Source organism: Muntiacus reevesi, chromosome 4, assembly GCF_963930625.1.
Source record: "Muntiacus reevesi chromosome 4, mMunRee1.1, whole genome shotgun sequence".
In the NCBI taxonomy this organism is placed as follows: Eukaryota; Metazoa; Chordata; class Mammalia; order Artiodactyla; family Cervidae; genus Muntiacus; species Muntiacus reevesi.
Window position 1 is genome coordinate 59122861 of NC_089252.1, and position 25143 is coordinate 59148003.

The following is a 25143-nucleotide window of genomic DNA, read 5'->3' on the forward strand; positions in this document are numbered from 1 at the left end:
CCCTCTCCCCCTTTTCCCCTGGATATCATGTTTGTGTCCTCTAATTCTCCAAGTGTTCCTGTTTTATAAATAAGTCTGTTTATATCTTTTATTTTAAGATTCTGGCATATAAGCCATATCATATGATATTTGTTTTTCTCTGTATGACTTATTTCACTTAGTATGATAATCTCAGGTTCAACCTGTTGCTGTAATTGGTATATTTCCTTATTTTTAATTGCTGGGTAATATTCCATTGTATATATATACTGCATCTTGCTTCTCCATTCTCTGTTATGACATTTAAGTTCCTTCCAAGTCTTGGCTATTGTAAACAGCACTGCAATGAACATCAGGCTGCATGTAACCTTGTGAACCATGCGTTTCTCCTGATATATATCCAGGATCCATATGCTGGGTCACATAGTAGGTATACTGAGTTTTTTAAGGAACCTCTACATTGTTCTCCTTAGGTATTGTGTCATTTTACATTCATACCAGCAATGTAGGAGAGTTCCATTTTTCCATACCTTCTTCAGCATTTATCATTTGTAGATATTTTTAATGATGGCCATTCTGAAAACTGTGAGGTGATATCTTACTGTAGCTTTAATTTGCATTTCTCTAATACTTAGCAATATTGAACATCTTTAATATGCCTCTTGTTCATTTGTAGGTCATCTTTTAAGTACATAAAATAGGATTACTTTCCTTTCCTAAAACTGGTTTGTGTGCTACCTATTCATCCCATTACTTCTCCTTTGGAACTTCCAGAAACCACTATACTTTTTTTTCTGATTCTAGTTTTTCCTTTTCAAGAAAGGAAATTCATAATTCATATATGTGTACATACATCATTCTTTCTCAAGCATAAATATCTTCTGACTTATCTCATTCAGTGCTCAAATATATTAATATTTTAAATTCACTAACATCAACTGTCTACACTCCATCTCCAGCCCCACATAAATCTATTTAATTTGTAACATCTATACTATGTTTATAATAGCCCACTATTATTTTTTCAATATCATGATTGGTATGATTCAAGAGAAAGCTTGACATTGTCCCCAAATTAGCTTTCCATCTGAGAAGGAAGAATCTGGTTAAACATAAGGTAAGAACTTGGAGTGAACAATAAATAATTGAAACAAAAATGCTAGATTATATACTGTCTCTTACTACATGAAGCTTCTGCATTTATTTGAATCTAGTATTAATCAGGAAAAAAAAGAGATTGAAGGTCAATGAATAGATATGATGAAACAGAAGCTTTTAATAAAATGCTGAGAAAACAAAAATATTACTAAGTTGTGTATATAAGAATATGGGACAAGGTTACATAGGAGCAAAGCAGTGGACAGCAAGGTGAAGAGGGGTGGGGAACACATTAGGTGAAAACCACATAGATATTAATATCAGGCGTGTGAGAGACATAGAGACACAGCTTCATAGCTACTGGGCTTTAAAGTCTGCTTATACCTAGCGTCCTCTCTTCCTCTACATAAGATTGATTCAACACTAACAAGTATATGTGTGCCTACTGCTTTTCAATCTTAAGGGCAGTGATTGTTACAGCCGAAGATAGAATTATACTAACTTCACAATGAGAAGAGAATGGTCTCTATGGACTTCTTCTAGGTCAGTTCAAACAGTGAATACATTTTGAAATTTCTATTCATCTTCTGTCATCTGAAATTAACTTCTTGCTCCATAGCGTCCTCATGGCCTTTTTCACTTCTGCATTCCTCAGGGTATAAATCAGAGGGTTGAACAAAGGTGTTCCAATTGTATAAAGCACAGCTATCATCTTATCTGTGGAGAAGGTTGTGGCAGGGCGTGTGTATATAAATATGCAAGGGCCAAAGAAAAAGATGGCCACCATAATATGGGAGATGCAGGTGGAGAGGGCTTTTTTACTCCCCTCAGCACTGGTTTCTCAGAGAATGCAAGATGATAGCATAGGAGAACATCAGCACGATGAAACTCACTGTACAGATGGCCCCACTGTTGAGCACCAAGCGTAGGCTGGTCACATAGGTGTCTGTACAGGCAAGTTGTAACAAAGGCTGCAAATCACAAAAGTAGTGGTCAATTCCACTGGGACCACAGAAAGGCAGACCCAAGACTAGAAAAATCTGAGCCGATGAATGCACACAGGACCCCAACCAGGCCAGGAACATTAGCACACCACAGACTCGATGACTCATGATGGTCGTGTAGTGCAAGAGTTTGCAGATGGCCACGTAGTGGTCAACAGTCATGAGAATAAGGATGAAGATCTCCAGGCAGAAAAGGAAATGGAATGCAAAGACTTGGATCATGCACTCACTGAAAGAGATAGTGGTCTTCTTCAAAAGAGTGTCAGCAATCATTCTAGGAGCTTCTATGGAGATAGAGAAGCAGGCATCAGATAAAGATGGGTAGAAAAGGAAGAGCACATTGAACTCCCAAGTGCCCAGCTGGCCTTGACGGTAACAATAATCAGCAAGTTATCCAGCAATGTCCCCAAATAGAAAATCAAGAAAATGACAAACACTATTTTCTTCCTAACAGGATCTTGTGTCAACCCAAGCAGAATAAACTCAGTCATATTACTTTTCAACTGCATGATTTCATGAAAGAGGAGAAAATATGACTGTGAAATGATTAATCTGCAAAAAATAAGGAAATAATTCATAGGATGTTACATGATGTTATGGAATATTGCTTTTGGGGGCCATTGTACCTGTGATAACTCATGCTAACACTTTGTGTGATAATTTTTAATGACCACTAATACAAAAGTTTACTATGAGTTTTAAACAAGCTTCTGAAAGTATTAATTTCCTATAAGTATTTTTTTGAAAGCTTGCTAAATTTGATATCATTATTGATTAAATTTTCAAATGTTCTGAATGCATGGTTAAGAGATAAGTCTTTGTTATTTCTTTCATTTGTTTGTCACATTCAAAAATTTTATGGCACATGTGTTTCATGGTCTATCACTTGGGATTTAGGACATACATGACTGCCTTTGGAGGTTCATGATATAAATATAAAGTCACACTACACCTTTAACTTTGTTAAAACCATCATACATAAACACTTATGTATCACATAATTGCTATACACAGAGATATCTAATCATCTACATATATATATATATATATTTTAATATGTTCCACCTCTTCCTTGCACTCTTGTTCCAGTTATTACAGCTTGAGCAATGAAACAAGAAACATGCCCTTTAAATAATCTGCTGTTATCATCTAGAATGTGATATTCTGTATTAGACAAATACTAATGATCAGAAATAAATGTTATTTCATATGCCATTATCTCAAATATCTCAGTTTATCTTTTTTCCAGCTTCTGAAAATCACTGTTTAGAATACTCAGAAATCCCGAAGTTACAGTACTAAATGGAGGATGGTGGGTTATTACTCAAAAGTTAGTATGTTTTTCTTAAACATCTCAGATCTGGAGTGATTTGGGGAGATGATTTTGTGTCACCAAGTGGTTAGGATAGGATCCGATCATGGTTTTATTCCCAGGAGAGTCTGGATTGTTCAAGTATCTGAAAATCTGCAAGCCTCAGAAAAAAAAACAAAGCAGGAGAAGGCCCAAGATGTACTTTTAAAAAGAAGCAATGCCAATTTTCAATAGATATTATCTTCACTTCTACTCTTCAAATGGGTGTCACAGATTTAAAATGACTAGATTTGTCAAAAACAAACAGATAATCTTTTGATGTGTGGGCTAGGAGAGAAGAGCTGAAAGAAAAGCAGGCAGGCAAAGCTGAAAAATAGATAAGGGTGAAACTATCTATTTAGCATTAGGCAGATTCATCTGTGCTCAAAGAGTTGTCTTATGGCAGAGACCACAGGGAGAAGCATTGCTTAATTTAAGGAGGCTCTTTGTCCACTTTCCCCTGATTCAGCAGTCCTACTGAACATCTAAAGATGTTCATCTTTAGAGGAAATTCTACACTCATTTTATTTCTTTGCAGAACTTACCATTCTTTGTGGAAAGTTTAACAGATTGTCCCAAGATTATTTATCACTCAATAGTCCAAGTAAAAGAGTATATAATCTACCCTCGTTGAGCCCCTCACTCTATCCCCGTGATTTCTGATTATCCAACACACAGGAGCCTTAGAAAACAGCCTGCTTGTGAATCAAAAAGTGGCCCAAAAGTGCTCATTATTCATGCCATATATATATATATATATATATATATATATATATATATATAAAAATTAATATTTATTTTCTGTTCAAATCTTATTAGACATAAAACTGGTGCCTGGTGGATGAATAAGGGTAAATAAGACCAAATGTGGAAGAACACTGACAGGTACAAATATTGATGAAAAGGAAATATTTCTACCAAGTATTTTTCAGGAGTGCTTGTCCCACATAAGTGACACATTATATTTCACCTTAATTATAGTTTTCAGGCTCTTCATTGCCATGTTTCCTCCAAAAGTTTTCTGAGAAATAGGTATTCAGCTTTTCAAATTAAACCTTTCAAATGTGGAACTTTCCAGTTATAAACCTATGATGTTATTTTGGGAGAATATAAGGAGTGATGATTCTATATTGTGATATACAATATTCTGTGCAAAGTTGTCACATGGAGATGGAAAAGTTGCCGTTCTCCCAAGGCTATGTGAAGGTCACTGTTTCCATGAACCTTATGTCTGATTTCTTACAGAATCTCTTAAAACTTTCTAGTACGTCTAGCTCCTAGTAAAGATGAATCTTGTCACACTACCTTATATCAACATTATGTACAAACTTTCTTACACTCTGCTATCTCTAGAATTTGTAATAAAAACAATAACACATGAAATACATTCCTCTGTTATTTCATTACAATAATGAGTTTTAACATGTGAAGATTTACTGAATTCATAACATCATTTTCCCTCAATATTTGTGTTCATTTTACTTATTTCTTATACTAACAGTAAATCTTAAAAAAAAAAATCTTCTATTTCTTTCTGAGTTATGTGGTAAAATGTGTATTCAAAATAAATATGGAAGTATATTAGAAAATTATGATGGCTAATTTTGTATTGATGCCTCTCTGCGTAAAAAATAAAAAAATGTTTTTCACTTACCTGTTAGAAGACACTAAATAAGTGTCAATTCTGACCATCTTTTTGATAGCAACCTTTTCAGAGAGCAGTGGAAAAAAATGCTCTTATCTGAATTCCAGGCAGAACATTTTAAGAAATAGTGACATAAAAAAAAAAAGAAAGAAAGAAAGAAAGAATGACATAAGTTATTGGCATTATAGAGAATGTTTCCCTAAAGGTATCCCCAGTATGCTAGTCAGAAACATCTCATGTGTAATAAGCAGCTTTCATTTGTCTATTTAGCTTATTAGGAAAACAAGTCAATTTTTCTCAATTTCATTAATCACATAGAAACAAGGATTTGGAACTCTTAGGTGCTTCACACTGGACAACATTAACAGGGAAAAAGACAAATGAAACAAAAGAATGGTAGAGAGAGCAGGTTAAAAAAAATGAATAAAAATAGTTTTCATTAAAAAGAAAGTAGGTCATCCAGAAAAAACTCTGCTACCAAGTAGAACCTAAATTGTCCCTCCTGGTGTTAGAAACTTAGCAGAACAGAAAAGTGTGGTGTAATATAGTCAATGAGACGAGGCAGTTAGATAGCATCACAGTCTCAATGGACCTGAATTTGAGCAAACTCTGGGAGATAATGGACAAGAAAGCATGGTGTGCGGCAGTCAATGGGGTTTCAAAGAGTCTGATGTGATTGACTGAACAGCAACAATACAGTCAAAGTATTAAATGAAAAAAAAAAATTCCAAACAAGAATTTGATACATAAAGCCATGTCTTTTTTAAAAAAGAGGATATAATTTACATTACTTTAAAGATTAACAACTTTGAGCATCTTCATAAGTGCCTCTTGACCAACTGCATGCCTTCTTTGGAGAAAGTTCTACTAGGTCTTCTTTCAATTTGAATCTTTTTTTTTTTTTTTTTAATTGTATAAGCTATGTATGTATTTTGGCTATTAGCTCCTTATCAAACATATTATTGGCAAATATTTTCTCCTGCTCAGGTGATCTTTTCATCTTGTTAATAGCTTCCATTGCTGTGAAAATAATTTTAATTATGATCTATTTGTTTTTGTTTTCTTTGCTTTAGGAACCAGAATAAATCTGATTTAAAAATATAGCTGTGATTTATGTCATAAGTGTTCTGTTTATACTTCCTTTTAGGAGTTTTATGATTTTCAGTCTTATATTCAGGTCTTTAATCCATTTTGAGTATACCTTTAAAAGTAAATGAAATTAGAAAATGCTTTAATTTCATTCTTTTGCATGTAGCTTTTTAATTCTTTTAGCATCATTTAATGAAGAGGATGTCTTCTCCACTGCATATTCTTGAGACTTTTAAGATCACAGATTAATGAACCAGAGTGTGGCCTTATTTCTTGGTTCCCTGTTTTGTTACATTGACCTCTGTGTCTGCCATCATTCCTTGTTTTGATTACTGTAGCTTTGAAATAGTCTGAAATCTTGAAAGTTGATACTTTCAGCTCTGTTATTTCTCAAGATTGTTTTGGCAAATTAAACCACAGTGAAGTATTATCTCACACATCTTGAAATGGTTATCATTAAAAAGAACACAGACAAAAATCATAGGCAAGGATGTGGAGAAGAGGGAACCCTTGTACACTGATGGGAAGTTAAATTGGTGCTGTCACTATGGAAAACAGCTCAGAAGGGGATAGCGGTAAAGAATCCACCTGCCAATGCGGTAGACACAGGAGTATGGGTTCTGATCCCTGGGTCAGGAATATCTCCTGGAGGAGGAAATGGCAACCCACGCCAGTGTTCTTGCCTGGAAAATTCCATGGACAGAGGAACCTGGTGGGTGTCCATGGGGATGCAGAGAGTCAAATAAGACTGACTATGCTCACACATACATGGCTCAGAAATTGCACTCTAATTACATGTCCAAAAAAGATGAGAACACTAATTAAAATAGGTATAGTCTCTTCAATTTTCATAGCAGCTATATATATATATATATATATATAATGGAACATTGCTCAGTCATGAAGATAATGAAATATTGCCGTTTGCAACAACATGGATGGACTTGAAGGATACCACACTAAGTGAAATAAGTCAGACAGAGAAAGAGAAACAGTATGATAGCACCTATATGCAAAAACTAAAAAATAAACTAATTACTGAATATAACAGAAAAAGAAATAGACTTACAGATACAGATAAAGTGGTTACCAGTAGAGAGAGGGAAAAAATGGGGGCAAGATAGGGCAGGGGATGAAGAGTTACCAACAACAGTATTAAAAAAACAAAACTACAAGAATATTTAATAATATACAGAATATTTAATAATATACAGGGAGTATGGTCAATATTCTATAATAGCTATAGAGTATAATTTTTAAAAATTTTAAGTCACTCTGTTGTACAGTGTAAACAATAATATTGTACATCAACTATACTTCAATGTATATATTTTTAATGATGAGGATATAAAGACATTTCCACACAATCATAGATTGAGGGCATTTATTACTCACCACCACACCTGCTTTGAGCTTCCCTGGTGGCTCAGTGGTGAAAAATCTGCCTGCAGTGTGGGAGACCAGAGTTTGATCCCTGGGTCAGGAAGATCCCCTGGAGAAGGAAATGGCTCCTCACTCCAGTATTCTTGCCTGGAGAATTTCATGGACAGAGGAGCCTAGCCAGCTTACAGTCCATGGGGTCACAAAGAGTCAGATACCACTGAGTGAACGACATTTAAACTTTTCACATCTGCCTTATAACAAATACTACAGCAGTTTCTTCTAGTTAAAAGGACAATAGACAGCAATGTGAATACATAGGGAACACTAAAACTTGTTTTATATGGTTACATATCAAGACAGATACAGAATACTACTGTAATGGTGCTATGAAAAGCCCTTTGTTTTAGTGTAAAAGTTGAAAGATGCACATAATTCTACACTAAAATGAATAATCAACAAGGATCTTCTCTATTTCAAAGGGAACTCTGCTCAATATTCCATAATAGCCTAAATGGGAAAAGGATTTGATAAAGGGTACATGCTTATGTGTAACTGAGAAATTTTGTGGTATACCTGAAACTAGCAACACTGTTAAACAACTATGCTCCAATATAAAATAACAAGTTTAAAAAAAAAAATAGTGTACTACAAAAAAAGTGACCATTTTCATATGCTCAAAAAAAAAAAAAAAAAAAAAGAAAGAAAGAAAGAAAGAAAGAAAAAGGAATTTAACCGTGTTTCAAGGTTTTTACACTGAAAACTATGAAACATTTTTAAGAAAGTTAAAAATTTATAAACAGAAAGATATCCCATATTTATGGGTTAAAAGATTCCCTGGTAGCTCAGTAATAAAGAATCTGTCTGCCAATACAGGTGCAGGTTCAATCCCCGAGACAGGAAGATTCCCTGGAAGAGAAAATGGCAGCCCACTCCAGTATTCTTGCTTGGGAAATTCATGGAGAGAGGAGCCAAGAGGGCTACAGTCCATGGGGGTCACAAAAGAGCCAGACATTACTTAGCAACTACAGAATTAAAATAACAACACTGCCCAGAATGACCTGCAGATTCAAAGCAATTCCTGTCAAGATACTAATAACTTTTTTTTTTTTTTTGCAAAAAAAAGAATGAACCTAAAATTCGTATAGCTCTGTAAAGAATGCCAAAGAGCCAGTCTTGACAAATTAAGAACACATTTGGAAAACTTATATTTCTAAACTGAACTTACCAAAAGCTACAATAAAAGAACAATAAAAGTGTACTAAAATAAGACAAACATAGATTAAAAAATATAAAGTCCAGAAGTAAACTTATACATATTTTTGTCAGTTGTGTTTTCACAAGTTTGCCAGTACCATTCCATAGGACTTGAATAATCTCTTCCACAAGTGATATCAGTAAATAGTTGCTTGTTTTTGTTCAATTGCTCGGTCATATCAGACTCTTTGTGACCCCATGGACTGCAGCATGCCAGCCTTCCCTGAAACTGGAGATGATCCATCCTCTGTTTCTTACATGGTTACATGTTTTTCTGTATTATATCCAAAAATGTCAATTCTTCTTAATCCTGGGTGCATAAATAGGCATAAAGATAGGTGAAGGTCTTGTGTGTATCCACAGCAGTGTGCTGTTTCCTGAATGTTTCTTCAATCAGTTATCATAACAGCCTGTGAGGTGAATTACTCTTCTCACTTGATATTAGAAGAAATAAGAATGTAAATTGATAAGAAATGCATTTCAGATTAAAAAGTTGCAAGTAGGAAACAGCAAAATTCTAATCTAATTTTTCTGATCCCCAAACTAATATGCTCAACCACTGGGATCATCATTTCAACATTTTTCAGAAGAGTCTATAGGGCCACGATTCATAGGGAAATTGTAGATGGAAGAAAAGCGTATGAAGAGAAAGTTAAAACGGACCCCCAGTGAAAGCAGTTTGTGCATGCTTAGTGGCTCAGTCATGTCTGACTCTCTGCAACTCCATGCTCTGTATCCTGCCAGGCTCCTCTGTCCATGGAATTTTCTCAGCAAGAGTACTGGAGCGGGTTGCCATTTCCTTCTCCAGGAAGCAGTACCACAAATTTCTTAATATTTGGGAATTCTGGTAAATTATACTGTGTGTGAATGTCTCAGAGTCTGTTCATAGGTTGATGAAATTGTTTTATATACTTATAACTGTCTCTGAAGTAATATTAAAATAAATATCACCATTTCAGTCCTATTAAAAGAAATTTACTAATTCAACTCTATTATAATAATGACATAGAGCTTGAATTAAAAATTTGAAACAGAAAAAAAAAGATAATCTAAACTAATCTCAGCTCTGCCCTTTTAAGCTGCCTGATTTGGGGTAGGGACCTGCTCTACACTTCCACTTCCCAATGTGTAAAATAAGCATAAAAATGATAGTAGAGAGAGTCAATTCCTAGGTAGGTTGATTAGAAGTCCGGGATCTCCAAGGAGAAAGGGGTCTTGGGCTATTGAAGAGGAGAAATGGGTCTGGGGTCCTCAAGGAGGAAAAAAACATACTTCTTTTTTTTTTTTTTTTTCCCCCTAAATGTCTTCAGTTCAATTCAGTCACTCAGTCATGTCTGACTCTTTGTGACCCCATGGACTGCAACACAACAGGCCTCCCTATCCATTACCAACTCCTGGAGTTTATCCAGATTCATGTCCATTGAGTTGGTGATGCCATCCAATCATCTCAACCTCTGTCGTCCCCTTCTCATCCAACCTTCAATCTTTCCCAGCATACAGGTCTTATTCAATGAGTCAGTTCATGAACCAGTTCACATCAGGTGGTGAAGCCATATTATTGGAGTTTCAACTTCAACATCAGTCCTTCCAATGAACACTCAGGACTGATCTCCTTTAGGATGGACTGGTTGGATCTCCTTGCAGTCCAAGGGACTCTCAAGAGTCTTCTCCAACACCACAGTTCAAAAGCATCAATTCTTCGGTGCTCAGCTTTCCTTATACATACATACATGACTACTGGAAAAAACATAGCTTTGACTAGACAGAACTTTGTTGACAAAGTGATGTCTCTACTTTTTAATATGCTATCCAGGTTGGTCATAACTTTTCTCCCAAGGAGGAAGTGTCTTTTAATTTCATGGCTGTGGTCACCATCTGCAGTAGTTTGGAGCCCAAGAAAATAGTCTGTCACTGTTTCAATTATTTCCCATTCTATTTACCATGAAGTGGTGGGACCGAATTCCATGATCTTCGTCTTCTGGATGTTGAGTTTTAAGGCAACTTTTTCACTCTCCTCTTTTCACTTTCACCAAGAGTCTGTTTAGTTCTTCTTCACTTTCTGCCATAAGTGTGATATCATCTACATATATGAGGTTATTGTTATTTCTCCCAGCAACCTTGATTCCAGCTGGTGCTTCATCCAGCCCAGTGTTTCTAATGATGTACTCTGCATATAAGTTAAATAAACAGAGCACCAATATACAGCTTTGACGTACTCCTTTCCCGATTTGGAACCAGTCTGTTGTTCCATATCCAGTTATAACAATTGCTTCCTGATCTGCACACAGATTTCTCAGGAGGCAGGTCAGGTGGTTTGGCATTTCCATTTCTTTCAGAATTTTCCACAGTTTATTGTGATCCGCACAGTCAAAGGCTTTGGCATTGTCAATAAAGCAGAAGCATATGTTTTTCTGGAACTCTTTCACTTTCTTGATGATCCAAGGGATGTTGCCAATTTGATCTCTGGTTCCTCTGCCTTTTCTAAAACCAGCTTGACCATCTGGAAGTTCATGGTTCATAAACGGTTAAAGCCTGCCTTGGATAATTTTAAGCATTACTTTCCTATTGTGTGAGATGAGTGCAATTGTATGGTAGTTTGAGCATTCTTTGGCATTGCCTTTCATTGGGATTGGAATGAAAACTGACATTTTCCAGTCCCGTGGCTACTGCTGAGTTTCCCAAATTTCCTGGCATATTGAGTACAGCACTTTTACAGCATCATTTTCAGGATTTGAAATAACTCAACTGGAATTCCATCACCTCCACTAGCTTTGTTCATGGTGATGCTTCCTAAGTCCCATTTACTTCACATTCCAGGATGTCTGGCTCTAACTGAGTGATAACACAATTGTGATTATCTGGGTCATTAACATCTTCTTGGTATTGTTCTTCTGCATATTCTTGCCACCTCTTCTTAATATCTTCTGCTTCTATTAAGTTCATACCATTTCTGTCCTTTATTGAATCCATCTTTGCATGAAATATTCCCTTGGATTCCCTAATTTTCTTTAAGAGATCTCTAGCCTTTCCCATTCTATTGTTTTCCTCTATATATTTGCTTTGATTACTGAGGAAGGCTTTCTTTTCTCTCCTTGCTCTTCTTTGGAACTCTTCATTCAAATGGGTGTATATTTCCTTTTCTCATTTGCCTTTCATTTCTCTTCTTTTCAAAGCTATTTGTAAGGCCTCTTCAGAAAACCATTGTACCTTTTTCCATTTCTTTTGCTTGGGGATGTTCTTGATCACTGCCTCCTGTACAATGTCAGGAGCATCTGTCCATAGTTCTTCAGGTACTCTGTCTGTCAGATCTAATCTCTTGAATCTATTTGTCACTCCCACTGTATAATTGTAAGGGATTTGATTTAGAGATATATCTTGGTTAGTATAACAATAAATCTTGCTGGAAGATATGTTTCTGCTTAAAAAGAACTTTCTGTATATTATGGGAGTGGGTCTGGAAAGATATTTCTGTTGTTAGTTCTAATCCTTTCATCTTAAAATGTAAATTGTGGGAGTGGATCTAGTAATATCTTTACAGCCTTGAGACATTATTTTGATTTATTGTAATAACCAACTGACAAAGTGTACAATTCCATTTTCTAAGACTAGTAAGGGGTGCAATGAAACTAAATCATGCTGTCTAGGGCCGCCCAAGATAGATGGGTCATGGGGAGAGGTCTGACAGAATCTGGTCCACTGGGAAAGGGAATGGAAAGCCACTTCAGTTATCCTTGCTTTGAGAACCCCATGAACAGTATGAAAAGGCAAAATGATAGGATACTGAAAGAAGAACTCCCCAGGTCGGTAGGTGTCCAGTATGCTACTGGAGACCAGTGGAGAAATAACTACAGAAAGAATGAAGGGATGGAGCCAAAGCAAAATCAATATGCAGTTGTGGATGTGACTGGTGATAGAAGCAAGGTCCGATGCTATAAAGACCAATATTGCATAGGAACCTGGAATGTTAGGTCCATGAATCAAGGCAAATTGGAAGTGGTCAAAAAGAAGATGACAAGAGTGAATGTCGACATTCTAGGAATCAGCGAACTAAAATGGACAGGAATGGGTGAATTTAACTCAGATGACCATTATGTCTACTATTGTGGGCAGGGATCCCTTAGAAGAAATGGAGTAGCCATCATGGTCAACAAGAGTCTGAATTGCAGTACTTGGATGCAACCTCAAAAATGACAGAATGATCTCTGTTTGTTTCCAAGGCAAAGCATTCAATATCATGGTAATCCAAGTCTATGCACCAACCAGTAACTCTGAAGAAGCTGAAGTTGGATGGTTTATGAAGATCTACAAGACCTTTTAGAATTAAAACCCACAAAAGATGTCCTTTTCATTATAGGGGACTGGAATGCAAAAGTAAGAAGTCAAGAAATACCTAAAGTAGCAGGTAAATTTGGCCTTGTAGTACGGAATGAAGCAGAGCAAAGGCTAATAGAGTTTTGCCAAGATAACTTACTGGTCCTAGCAAACACCCTCTTACAGCAACACAAGAGAAAACTCTACACATGGACATTACCAGATGGTTAACACCGAAATCAGATTGATTGTATTCTTTGCAGCCAAAGACGGAGAAGTTCTATACAGTCAGCAAAAACAAGACTGGGAGCTGACTGTAGCTCAGATCATGAACTCCTTATTGCCAACTTTAGACTTAAATTGAAGAAATTAGGGAAAACCACTAGACCATTCAGGTATGACCTAATCAAATCCCTATGACTATACAGTGAAAGTGAGAATTAGATTTAAGGGACTAGATCTGATAGACAGAGAGCCTGATGAACTATGGACGGAGGTTCATGACATTGTACAGGAGACAGGGATCAAGACCATCCCCATGGAAAAGAAATGCAAAAAGATAAAATGGTTGTCTGAGGAGGCCTTACAAATAGCTGTGAAAAAAAGAGAAGTGAAAGCAAAGGAGAAAATGAAAGATATTCCCATTTGAATGTAAAATTAAAAGAATAGCAAGGAGAGATAAGAAAGCCTTCCTCAGTGATCAATGAACAGAAATAGAGGAAAACAACAAAATGGGAAAGACTAGAGATCTCTTAAAGAAAATTAGGGAATCCAAGGGAATATTTCATGCAAAGATGGGCTCAATAAAGCACAGAAGTGGTATGGACCTAACAGAAGCAGAAGATATTAAGAAGAGGTGGCAAGAATACACAGAAGAAATGTAGAAAAAAGATCTTCATGATCCAGATAACCACAATGGTGTGATCACTCACCTAGAGCCAGTCATCCTGGAATGTGAAGTCAAGTGGGCCTTAGAAAGCATCACTAAGAACAAAGCCAGTGGGGGTGATGGAATTCCAGTTGAAATAATTCAAATCCTGAAAGATGATGCTGTGAAAGGGTTGCACTCAACATGCCAGCAAATTTACAAAACTCAGCAGTGGCCACAGGATTGGAAAAGGTCAGTTTCATTCCAATCCCAAAGAAAGGCAATGCCAGAGAATGCTCAAACTACCACACAATTGCACTCATCTCACACGCTAATATAATAATGCTCAAAATTCTCCAAGCCAGGCTTCAGCAATATGTGAACCATGAACTTCCAGATGTTCAAGCTGGTTTTAGAAAGGGCAGAGGAACTAGAGATCTAATTGCCAATATCTGCTGGATCATTGAAAAAGCAAGAGAGTTCCAGAAAAGCATCTATGTTTGCTTTATTGGGCCGGAACCTGGTGGTCCGGAGTTGACGATGAGAGAGTGAAAGAAGGAAAGAGGCTAATATTTCCTGGGTTACATAACCGACTTTCGCGCTCCAGGGAATCAGCCAGAAATAGGGAGAGAGAGAGAGAGAAAGAAAGAAAGAAAGAAAGACAGACACTGGGACTCAAGTTCCGATGGAGCAAAGGTGTTTTAATCAACATGGTGTGGGCATATAAGACTTACAAAACATATGTAAGGTGATCCTTATCAAACAGAGTCGTAAACAATCACTTTTACCATATGGTTCATAAAAAGGAAAAGGGTACCTATCACCGCGTTGAAAAACTAACAAGGGACATAATTGGATTCCTCAGCCCTGGGAAAGGCGTGCCTCTCCTCTTAATTCCTGAATATTCAGAAATTAATAAGGGCCAGAGGATTCCTGACAGATCCAAAACAGCACACAGGACGCCTCCTGTTAAATGCTTCCTGACATTTTATTGACTATGTGAAAGCCTTTGACTGTGTGTATCATAATAAACTGTGGAAAATTCTGAAAGAAATGGGAATACCAGACCACTTGACCTGCCTCTTGAGAAACCTGTATGCAGATCGGGAAGCAACTGTTAGGACTGGACATGAAACAACAGACTGGTTCCAAATAGGGAAAGGAGTATGTCAAGGCTTTATATTGTCACCCTACTTACTTAACTTATATGCAGAGTACATCATGAGAAATGCTGGGCTGGAGGAAACACAAGCTGGAATCAAGATTGCCGGGAGAAATATCAATAACCTCTGATATGCAGATGACACCACCCTTATGGCAGAAAGTGAGGAAGAACTAAAGAACCTCTTGATGAAAATGAAAGAGGAGAGTGAAAAAGTTGGCTTAAAGCTCAGCATTCAGAAAACTAAGATCATGGTATCCAGTCCCATCACTTCATGGGAAATAGATGGAGAAACAGTGGAAACAGTGGATGACTTTATTTTTCTGGGCTCCAAAATCACTGCAGATGGTGGCTCCAGCCATGAAATCAAAAGACGCTTACTCCTTGGAAGGAAAGTAATGACCAAACTAGGTAGCATATTAAAAAGCAGAGACATTACTTTGCCAACAAAGGTCCATATAGTCAAGGCTATGGCTTTTCCAGTGGTCATGTATGGATGTGAGAGTTGGACTGTGAAGAAAGCTGAGTGTCGAAAAATTGATGCTTTTGAACTGTGGTGTTGGAGAAGACTTGAGAGTCCCTTGGACTGCAAGGAGATCCAGCCAGTCCATCCTAAAGGAGATCAGTCCTGGGGGTTCACTGGAAGAACTGATGCTGAAGCTGAAACTCCAATACTTTGGCCACTTCATGTGAAGAGTTGACACATTGGAAAAGACCCTGATGCTGGGAGGGATTAGAGGCAGGAGGAGAAGGGGACAACAGAGGATTAGATGGCTGGATGGCATCACCGACTCGATGGACATGAGCTTTGAATAAACTCCAGGAGTTTGTGATGGACAGGGAGGCCTGGCGTTCTGCAATTCATGGGGTCTCAAAGAATCGGACATGGTGAGTGACTGAAATGAACTGAACTGAACTGAAGGTGTGTACTTTCCATCCCCTTCGGACGTCTGCGTCAGAAGTTTTCTCTGTCCCTTTTCTTACTTTAATAAAATTCTGCTCCACGAAAGCTCTTGAGTGATCAAACCTGACCCCTTGTCCTTACGCCAAATCTTCAAAGATCAGGAATCTGACACCATTCACTGTAAGCTATCACCACCTTGCAAGTTTTTAATAGAGCTTGTATAACAAAGTATCTTCCATTAACAATTAACTTTAGATAATATTATTATTATATTATTACTATTAAATAATAAGATTTTTTCTTATCTATTTTATGGATGAAATAATACTATTTACATAGGTTGTAATCATATCATGCCTATAACAGTCAATCATTAAGTGTATATTTATTAGTTATCACAAAGTTATTAGATTTAAAATATGTTAATTTTATTACAGTAGCTTCTGTATATTTTCATTGCTTTCCCGTTATCAATGCTCTGTTACACATTATGCCAATTATTATAAATAGTCTGATTTTAGTGATCCTTTGTGTCTTCCATCTCCTTACTTAAACTCAGCACACTTCATACAGATCACTCAAGGGTCATTCCTAGAATTATATCCTCGAGTCACTCTTTCTCAAATCTGTCTTCATCCTTATGCTCTCACATTCTCAAATTACCTTGCATGCTTTCCAATTTCCTAAGAATAAAGGGAAAATTACTTGCCTTTACATTCATATCTTTTACAACTTTTTTCTACCTTTCACTTCAGGTTGGTTGCAACTATATGAGAGATCTATTAATTCATTTTAGATTCTGAGCATCTCACGTGATTAATGTGCATAGACAAACCCCTGCCTGTGTGTTCAGATTTCCTCACATATCTAACTTTAAACATTATTCATTCCTGCCCTTGAGAGGATTTAAAGATCAGAAACTTGTTTTCCTATATCAAAAGAAAAACTGAAAATAACTTGGAATTCAATAGAATCAAACCATTTATCTTTTTACTACATGTAGTGTCTTAGTGAACTCACAGTTGAGCTAATAGAAAGTATTTTTTCAGGTAACATAATTAATCATAATATAAGATACATGGAGAATAGGAAAATGACTGAATTTCTTCCTGTGGGGCTCACACAGAATCCTAAGATGCAGAAGATCATATCTGTTGTGTTTTTTTGTCATCTACATCATCACTGTTGTAGGAAATGTGCTCATCATGGTAGCCATCATAGTCAGTCCATTACTGAGTTCTTCCATGTACTTTTTTCCTGGCCTGTCTCTCTTTTATTGATACTTGCTATTCCTCTGTGAATATCCTTAACTGATCACAGATTAACTCCATGAAAAGGAGACCATCCTATTCAATGGATGCATGACCCAAATCTTTGGGGAACATTTCTTTGGAGGTACTGAAGTCATCCTGCTTATGGGATAACCTATGATAGCGATGTGGCCCTTTGCAAGCCCTTGCACTATACAAGTGTCATGAACTGGCAGGTGTGTGGGCCTGTAATGGAGTGACATAAGTCTGATTTTTTCTTCATGCGATCATGCAGATCTTTTTCATCTTCAAATGACCCTTCTGTGGCCTTGATGTCATAGACTACTTTTTGTGTGATCTGAATCCTTTGCTCAATAATGCCTGCACTGATACTCACACTCTAGGATTCTTTGTGGTTGCCAACAATGGATTCCTCTGTCTGTTAAACTTCCTCCTCTTGATGGGCTCCTATGTGGTCATTCTGCACTCTGTAAGGAACCACAGTTTGGAGGCAAGGTGCAAGGCCCTCTCCATTTGTGTCTCCCCCATCATAGTTGTTATCATACCTCTTGTGCCCTGCACATTTGTGTACCTGAGACCATCAGTTATTTACCTATTGATAAAGCAGCTGCTGTATTCTACATTTTAATAACTTCCATGCTAAATCCCTTCATCTATACCTTGAGAAATGCCCAGATGAAAAATGCCATTAGGTATTTGTGTAATAGATAAGTGATTTCAGGTGATAAAAAAAAAAAAAAAAAAAAAGAAGCATGGAGCACAGCAGTGATTCCATTGATGCAAATGTCAAAAATGTATTACTGATGCTTTCAGCAAAGAATATCTTTGAGATAAAAGGAACATAAACATCCAGTATACATCATAGATTCTACAAGGGGAGAAGAAATGGGTGAAAGAAAAGTGAGGACAATTTGGATATCTCACACTTCATGATTCTAAAGCTTACTGTAAAGCCACAATAATCAAAAGAGTGTGGTACTGGCATAAAGACAGGCATATAGAACAATAGAAAAGAGAGCCAGCAATAAAGCATTACATGAATGGTTAAATGACTTTAAAAGTATGCCAACTTCATCCAACTTCAAAAGCAATTTTTCAACATATGTACTTGGCAAAACTAGATGGCTATGTGTAAAAGAATGAAAGTAGGTCCTTAGCTTTCATCATATCACAATATACTCAACTGGATCAAAGACCTTAACATAAGAGCTAAAATAATGAAACATTTAGTAAAAATAGAGAGGAAGAGATTCAGGCCATTAGATTAGGCAATTATTTTTTTAATAACACCAAAAACAAAGGCAGAAGAAAAATAATAGTTAAATAAGACTGTATCATAATTTAAAACTTTTATTTGTCAAAGGATACAATCAGCAGAGAGGAAAGGCAACCCACAAAATGGAAGGAAACAAAGACACATCTGATAAGGAGTTCATATCCAGACTATATAAGGAATTTCTGCAAATCAATAAACTAATAATAATGCAATTAATAAATGGGCAAAGAACTTGAAATGAGCTTTTATTCCAAATCTGTATAACCATGTTCTTTACAGTATTATTCAGAAGAGTCAAATGTTTAAGCAAACCAAGTATCCATTATCTCATGAACAGATAAACAAAATGTGGTATACAGTCAATAGAATATTATTCAGTGTTAAAAAGGAGCAGTGTACTCATGGTACAACACAGATAAATTGTGAGGATGTGTTAAATAAGTCATTCATTCCTCATAAAATTTACCTTCTCTAATAGGTTTATGTTTACAGGTGAAGTGAAGTGAAAGTCACTCAGCTATGTCCAGCTCTTTGCAACCCCATGGACTGTACAGTCCACAGAATTCTCCAGACCAGAATACTGGAGTGGGTAGTCATTCCCTCCTTCAGGGGAGCTTCCCAATCCAGGGACCAAACCCAAGTCTCCCACATTGCAGGCTGATTCTTTACTGTCTGACCCACTAGGGTGGTAGGGTTGTTTGTAGGTACCTTACATTCAGTTCCTCCTATTAGCAGATTTTATTATTACAGTACATATGTCGCAGCTAATTAAAGACCATATCACATATTTTAACTAAAATCCACACTTTAACTAGATTCATTAGTCTTTACTGATGTCATGTTTCTCCTCCAGAATGTGATCCAAAAACAACATTATATTCACTTTTCAAGCTCTTTTCTGCTCTTCCAGACAGTGAGAATTTCTCTGACTTTTCTTGTTTTGAATGACCTAGACCTTGATAGCTTTGAAGAGGACTAGTCAGACGTTTTGTATTAAAACCCTTCATTGGGGTTTGTCTGACATTTTGCTCACAATTAGACCAAGGTTATAGGTTATTGGAGAAACACCCACAGAGAAAGTGCTATTTTCATCATACTATATCAGCAGGTAAATGCTCTCAATGTGATGTATCACTGTGCTGTGAATCCTGATCACCTGAGGTACTGTTTGTCATAATTTCCACCCACCCCTGTAAATTTACTCTTTTCCCTCATTCCATTCTGTGTTCTTTGGAAGGAAGTCACTTAAGTGTTTGAGGATAGAATAGCTACATAACCTGTTTGGAATTCTTCTGTCTATTCTCACCTAATTATTTATATAGTTATTTAATTATTTACATCTTTATAACTCACAGATATTTATATCTTGATCTTTGCATTATATCTCAGTTCAATGTTTATTTTTTTGCTGACATTTTCCTTAGCACTGGGCATTGGGGGCCCTCTTATTTGGCCCCTGTGTCCCCTTGGGTTATTTTCATCAGTGTATATGAAGGGAAGGGACGCTCAAGGAAATGGCCTTCTCCAGAATTCTATGCACATCATCCACATGTAAATACTCCTACAGGGAAGGAAAAATAGATACACTTGCCCAGTCAAAATCTTATATGGGGTGGATTTCAGAATGTGTGCGGTGAATCCAGAATAAACTCTGTCTTCTAATGTGCAGGTGAGGACCTAAGTCTTCTCATGAAATCAAAGAATCCTTGGTTCCAGATAAACCGAATTTTAGGATGGCTTGTTTTATTCTCAGCTGAGTAAATGGTGTTCAAAATTTTCTTGGACTGAAAAGAGGGAAACTGAACACCCTAACCTCTGCATGAATTCTTACAGAGCTAACATGACTTTTATTGAAGAGTAACAGTATATATGATACTTGGAGAAAGAGAATCTCACTAATGACACTGTGAGTGTCTAATATATATAACACAGCTATGGTAGAATAGAAAGTTTAGAACATTTCTAGGTGTGTTTTGTATTCTAAAGTCAGATGATGGAAATAAATGTCTTGCACAGCAGCTTCTGAAGAAAATGAGCATTGCTTGGTAGGAGTACTGGAACTGAGGATGTGAGACATCAGTAAATAGAAATAATATCTGTGAGTTTCAAGATATATTCCATAGATATGATAACTTGTGGTGGAGGTAGTAGAATGCAGACTTCCGTTTTCCTCAATGGCATCCAAGCATAGTGTAGTGAGAAACACTGTGGGGCTGTATGCACAGATTTCCTTAAAGTTTTGTTCATTCAACAGATATTGGTCAAGCACATACTATTTTCTAGGTGCTCAAATTCAGTAGTTTATGGGTAAAAATTCTGCTCCTGGTTTTTTCATTCCAACTAGTGTCATTTTTATGCATGCAATTTTAATGTATGCATATGTACCTACATAGTTATACAGATGTAAACATGTTATGTGAATGATTCAAATGTGACTATCTGTTATCAATCTATATATATATGTATAAATATATAAATATAGATGAGAAATATTTATATAATATTCTTCATATACATAAACAGCAAAATTTTTTTTTCATTTGATTGTTGAAGAGTCTTGACAAGAGTATACTTGGAAAACACCTAATTAGACAAGCAAACTGTTAGTTAAATATTGTGTGCTGTTGTTCAATGTGATTAAAAAGCAGTGAGTTCTGTAACTGCCTCTGTACTTGCCTGAGCATCTTACTCATGCTCTCAAGTCTGCTACTCTCTCCAAAATATCACTGCCACTCCTGCGTAAATAAGAAGGTAATCATTATGGCTTAATGATGTGCAATTGTGAATAATAGTCCATTAACTAAGATGAGGTTTCAAAACACATTAATTTTTTAGTAGAATAAATTTAATCATTTTGAGAAGGTCCAGAGTCTTGGGCATCCAGTAGAGGCTTGTTGAATAAAAATTTTTCAACATCAGAATAAGAAATGATGTCTGACCATGATCATTGCAGTTCTGTGCTTTCTAGAATAAAACTAGTTAAAAGAAATATTTTTAATACAACACATGAAAATGATGTATTTCAAAATTATCAGAGTATATCTTAAAATTAAGCATGGTTCAAGTAGCTGATGCCAGCAAAATATTCCTCACACAGAGAATACAAATATATACTCTTGCTGACATTCTTCTAAATATATATTATTAATATATGGGTATATGTATGTAACACATATTATCTGATTTAATTGACTTATCATTCAAGCATATAATTCTATCCTCTTACTTTTCACCTTGAAATAGACTTTAGATAGCATTACTTATGTATCTGCTTTGTTTTCAGGAATGGCTCTATCAATTGATGGTATTACTGTAAGTACCATCCTTATTCATTAAACTCCTTTCAGATGTGTTTTAAGTCCTTTTTTATCTTTTGCTACCAAAGAAAGTGTTGCAGTGGTAGTTACTGTCCTTGTGAGTGACAGTAACTGTAGGGAATGACATCACTAGATCCATGTCTATGTGCAGTTGTAATATGATGGATGGTGAAAATTGCCTCTTAAGAGATTGTGTCCAATAACACTCCTGCAAAAATGAGGCTGACTAACACCCACAACTCATCAGCACTCTATGTCAAAAGACTTGCACCACAAAGAACACTTTATTAAAAAAATAGATGAAAATATCGTCTAAATGGACATTAAATTTGAATGTATTAACTAGTGAATACGTTTTAGGGCATTTTCTTTTCTTTTCTTTTTTTTTCATTTATTTTTATTAGTTGGAGGCTAATTACTTTACAATATGTTAGTGGTTTTTGCCATACATTGACATGAATCAGCCATGGAGTTACTTGTGTTCCCCATCCCGATCCCCTCTTCCACCTCCCTCCCCATCCCATCCCTCTGGGTCTTCCCAGTGCACCAGCCCCGAGAACTTGTCTCATGCATCCAATCTGGGCTGATGACCTGTTCCACCCTTGACAGTATACTTGTTTCAGTGCTATTCTCTCAGAACATCCCACCCTCGCCTTCTCCCACAGAGTCCCAAAGTCTGTTCTGTACATCTGTGTCTCTTTTTCTGTTTTGCATATAGGGTTATTGTTACCATCTTTTTTTTTAAATTCCATATGTATGTGTTAGTAGTATTGGTCTTTATCTTCCTGGCTTACTTCACTCTGTATAATGGGCTCCAGTTTCATCCATCTCATTAGAACTGATTCAAACGAATTCTTTTTAATGGCTGAGTAATATTCCATGGTGTATATGTACCATAGCTTCCTTATCCATTCGTCTGCTGATGGGCATCTAGGTTGTTTCCATGTCCTGGCTATTATAAACAGTGCTGCGATGAACATTGGGGTGCACGTGTCTCTTTCAGGTCTGGTTTCCTCAGTGTGTATGCTCAGGAGTGGGATTTCTGGGTCATATGGCAGTTCTATTTCCAGTTTTTTAAGGAATCTCCACACTGTTCTCCATAGTGGCTGCATTAGATTGCATTCCCACCTACAGTGTACGAGGGTTCCCTTTTCTCCATACCCTCTCCAGCATTTATTGCTTGTAGACTTTTGGATAGCAGCCATCCTGACTGGAGTGTAATGGTACCTCATTGTGGTTTTGATTTGCATCTCTCTGATAATGAGTGATGTTGAGCATCTTTTCATGTGTTTGTTAGCCATCTGTATGTCTTCTTTGGAGAAATGTCTGTTTAGTTCTTTGGCCCATTTTTGATTGGGTCATTTATTTTTCTGGAATTGGGCTGCAGGAGTTGCTTGTATATTTTTGAGATTAATCCTTTGTCTGTTGCTTCATTTGCTATTATTTTCTCCCATTCTGAAGGCTGTCTTTTCACCTTGCTTATAGTTTCCTTTGTTGTGCAAAAGCTTTTAAGTTTTATTAGGTCCCATTTGTTTATTTTTGCTTTTATTTCCCATATTCTAGGAGGTGGGTCATAGAGGATCCTGATGTGATTTATGTTGGAGAGTGTTTTGCCTACATTTTCCTCTAGGAGTTTTATAGTTTCTGGTCTTATATTAAGATCTTTAATTCATTTTGAGTTTTTTTTTTGTGTGTGTATGGTGCTAGAAAGTGTTTTAGTTTCATTCTTTTACAAATGGTTGACCAGTTTTCCCAGCACCACTTATTTAGAGGTTGTCTTTTTTCCATTGTATATCCTTACCTCCTTTGTTGAAGACAAGTTGTCCACGGATATGTGGATTCATCTCTGGGCTTTCTATCCTGTTCAATTGGTCTATATTTCTGTCTTTGTGCCAGTACCATACTGTCTTGATGACTATGGCTTTGTAGTAGAGCCTGAAGTCAGGCAAGTTGATTCCTCCAGCTCCAGTCTTCTTTCTCAAGATTACTTTGGCTATTCGAGATTTTTTGTATTTCCATACAAATTGTGAAATTATTTGTTCCAGTTCTGTGAAAAATACTGTTGGTAGCTTGATAGGGATTGCATTGAATCTATAGCTTGCTTTGGGTAATATAGTCATTTTGACAATACTGATTCTTCCAATCCATGAATGTGGTATATTTCTCCATCTATTTGTGTCCTCTGATTTCTTTCATCAGTGTGTTATAGTTTTCTAACTCTGAATAATATTCCATTGTCTGGATGTACTACAATTTATTTATCTCTTTATATCCTATTGAGGGACATCTTGGTTGCTTCCAATATTTGGTAATCATGAGTAAAGCTTCTATAAACATCCATGTGCAGCAAAACTGCTTTCTTTATGTGTGTGTGTGTGTGTGTGTGTGTGTGTGTGTGTGTGTGTGTGTGTGTGATAATCTGTTTATAGGCCACATTTTGTCTTTTTACTAGTTTTTGTTTTGTTTTTTCCCTACCCCCTTCATTTTAACAGCTCAGTTGGTAAAGAATCTGCCTGCAATGCAGGAGACTCCGGTTTCATTCCTGGGTTGGGAAGATCCCCTGGAAAAGGGATAGGCTATGCACTCCAATATTCTTGGGTTTCCCTGTGGCTCAGCTGGTAAAGAATCCCACCCGCAGTGTGGGAGACCTGGGTTCAATCTCTGGGTTGGGAAGATCCCCTGGAGAAGGGAAAGGCTACCCACTCTATCATTCTGGCATGGAGAATTCCATGGAAAAGTCCATGGTGTTACAAAGAGTTGGACACAACTGAATGATTTGCACTTTCATTTTAACAGGAGTGGGTTTTGATTCTGGATACAATGACTAGCCACTTACTTATAAATTTAGGTAAATAATTATACAACTCCTTAACTAATATTAGAAATGTATTAAAGTTAGGTCATTAGGTGGAAAGCAAGTAAATTTGTTTACAGTGATCTGAATTATTGATTCTATCTTTGTATCATTATTATTTTCCATAGGGCACCAAGAGAGTTGACTCACAGGAACCACATTAAATTAGCTGCTACTATAAATACCTCTTTGCCGCACAACTTTTTCCTTAAAGCTGTGATTCCTTTGAAAACAAAGTTTGATACTAATTTTTTTTCAAATTATTTTTCATCTCTGAATTTCTTAGCATATAGATTAAGGGATTGAACATGGGGGCAATGATGGTGTAAAATAGCACAAATATCTTATCCTCAGGGAAAGTAGTGGGAGGTCTAAGA

General features: G+C 36.5%; 1 pseudogene; it reads right to left on the reverse strand.

Moving 5' to 3' along the window:
* Positions 1 to 1657: 1657 nt before the first annotated feature.
* LOC136167412 (olfactory receptor 4C16-like) lies at positions 1658 to 23756 on the reverse strand (annotated as a pseudogene).
* Positions 23757 to 25143: the final 1387 nt, after the last annotated feature.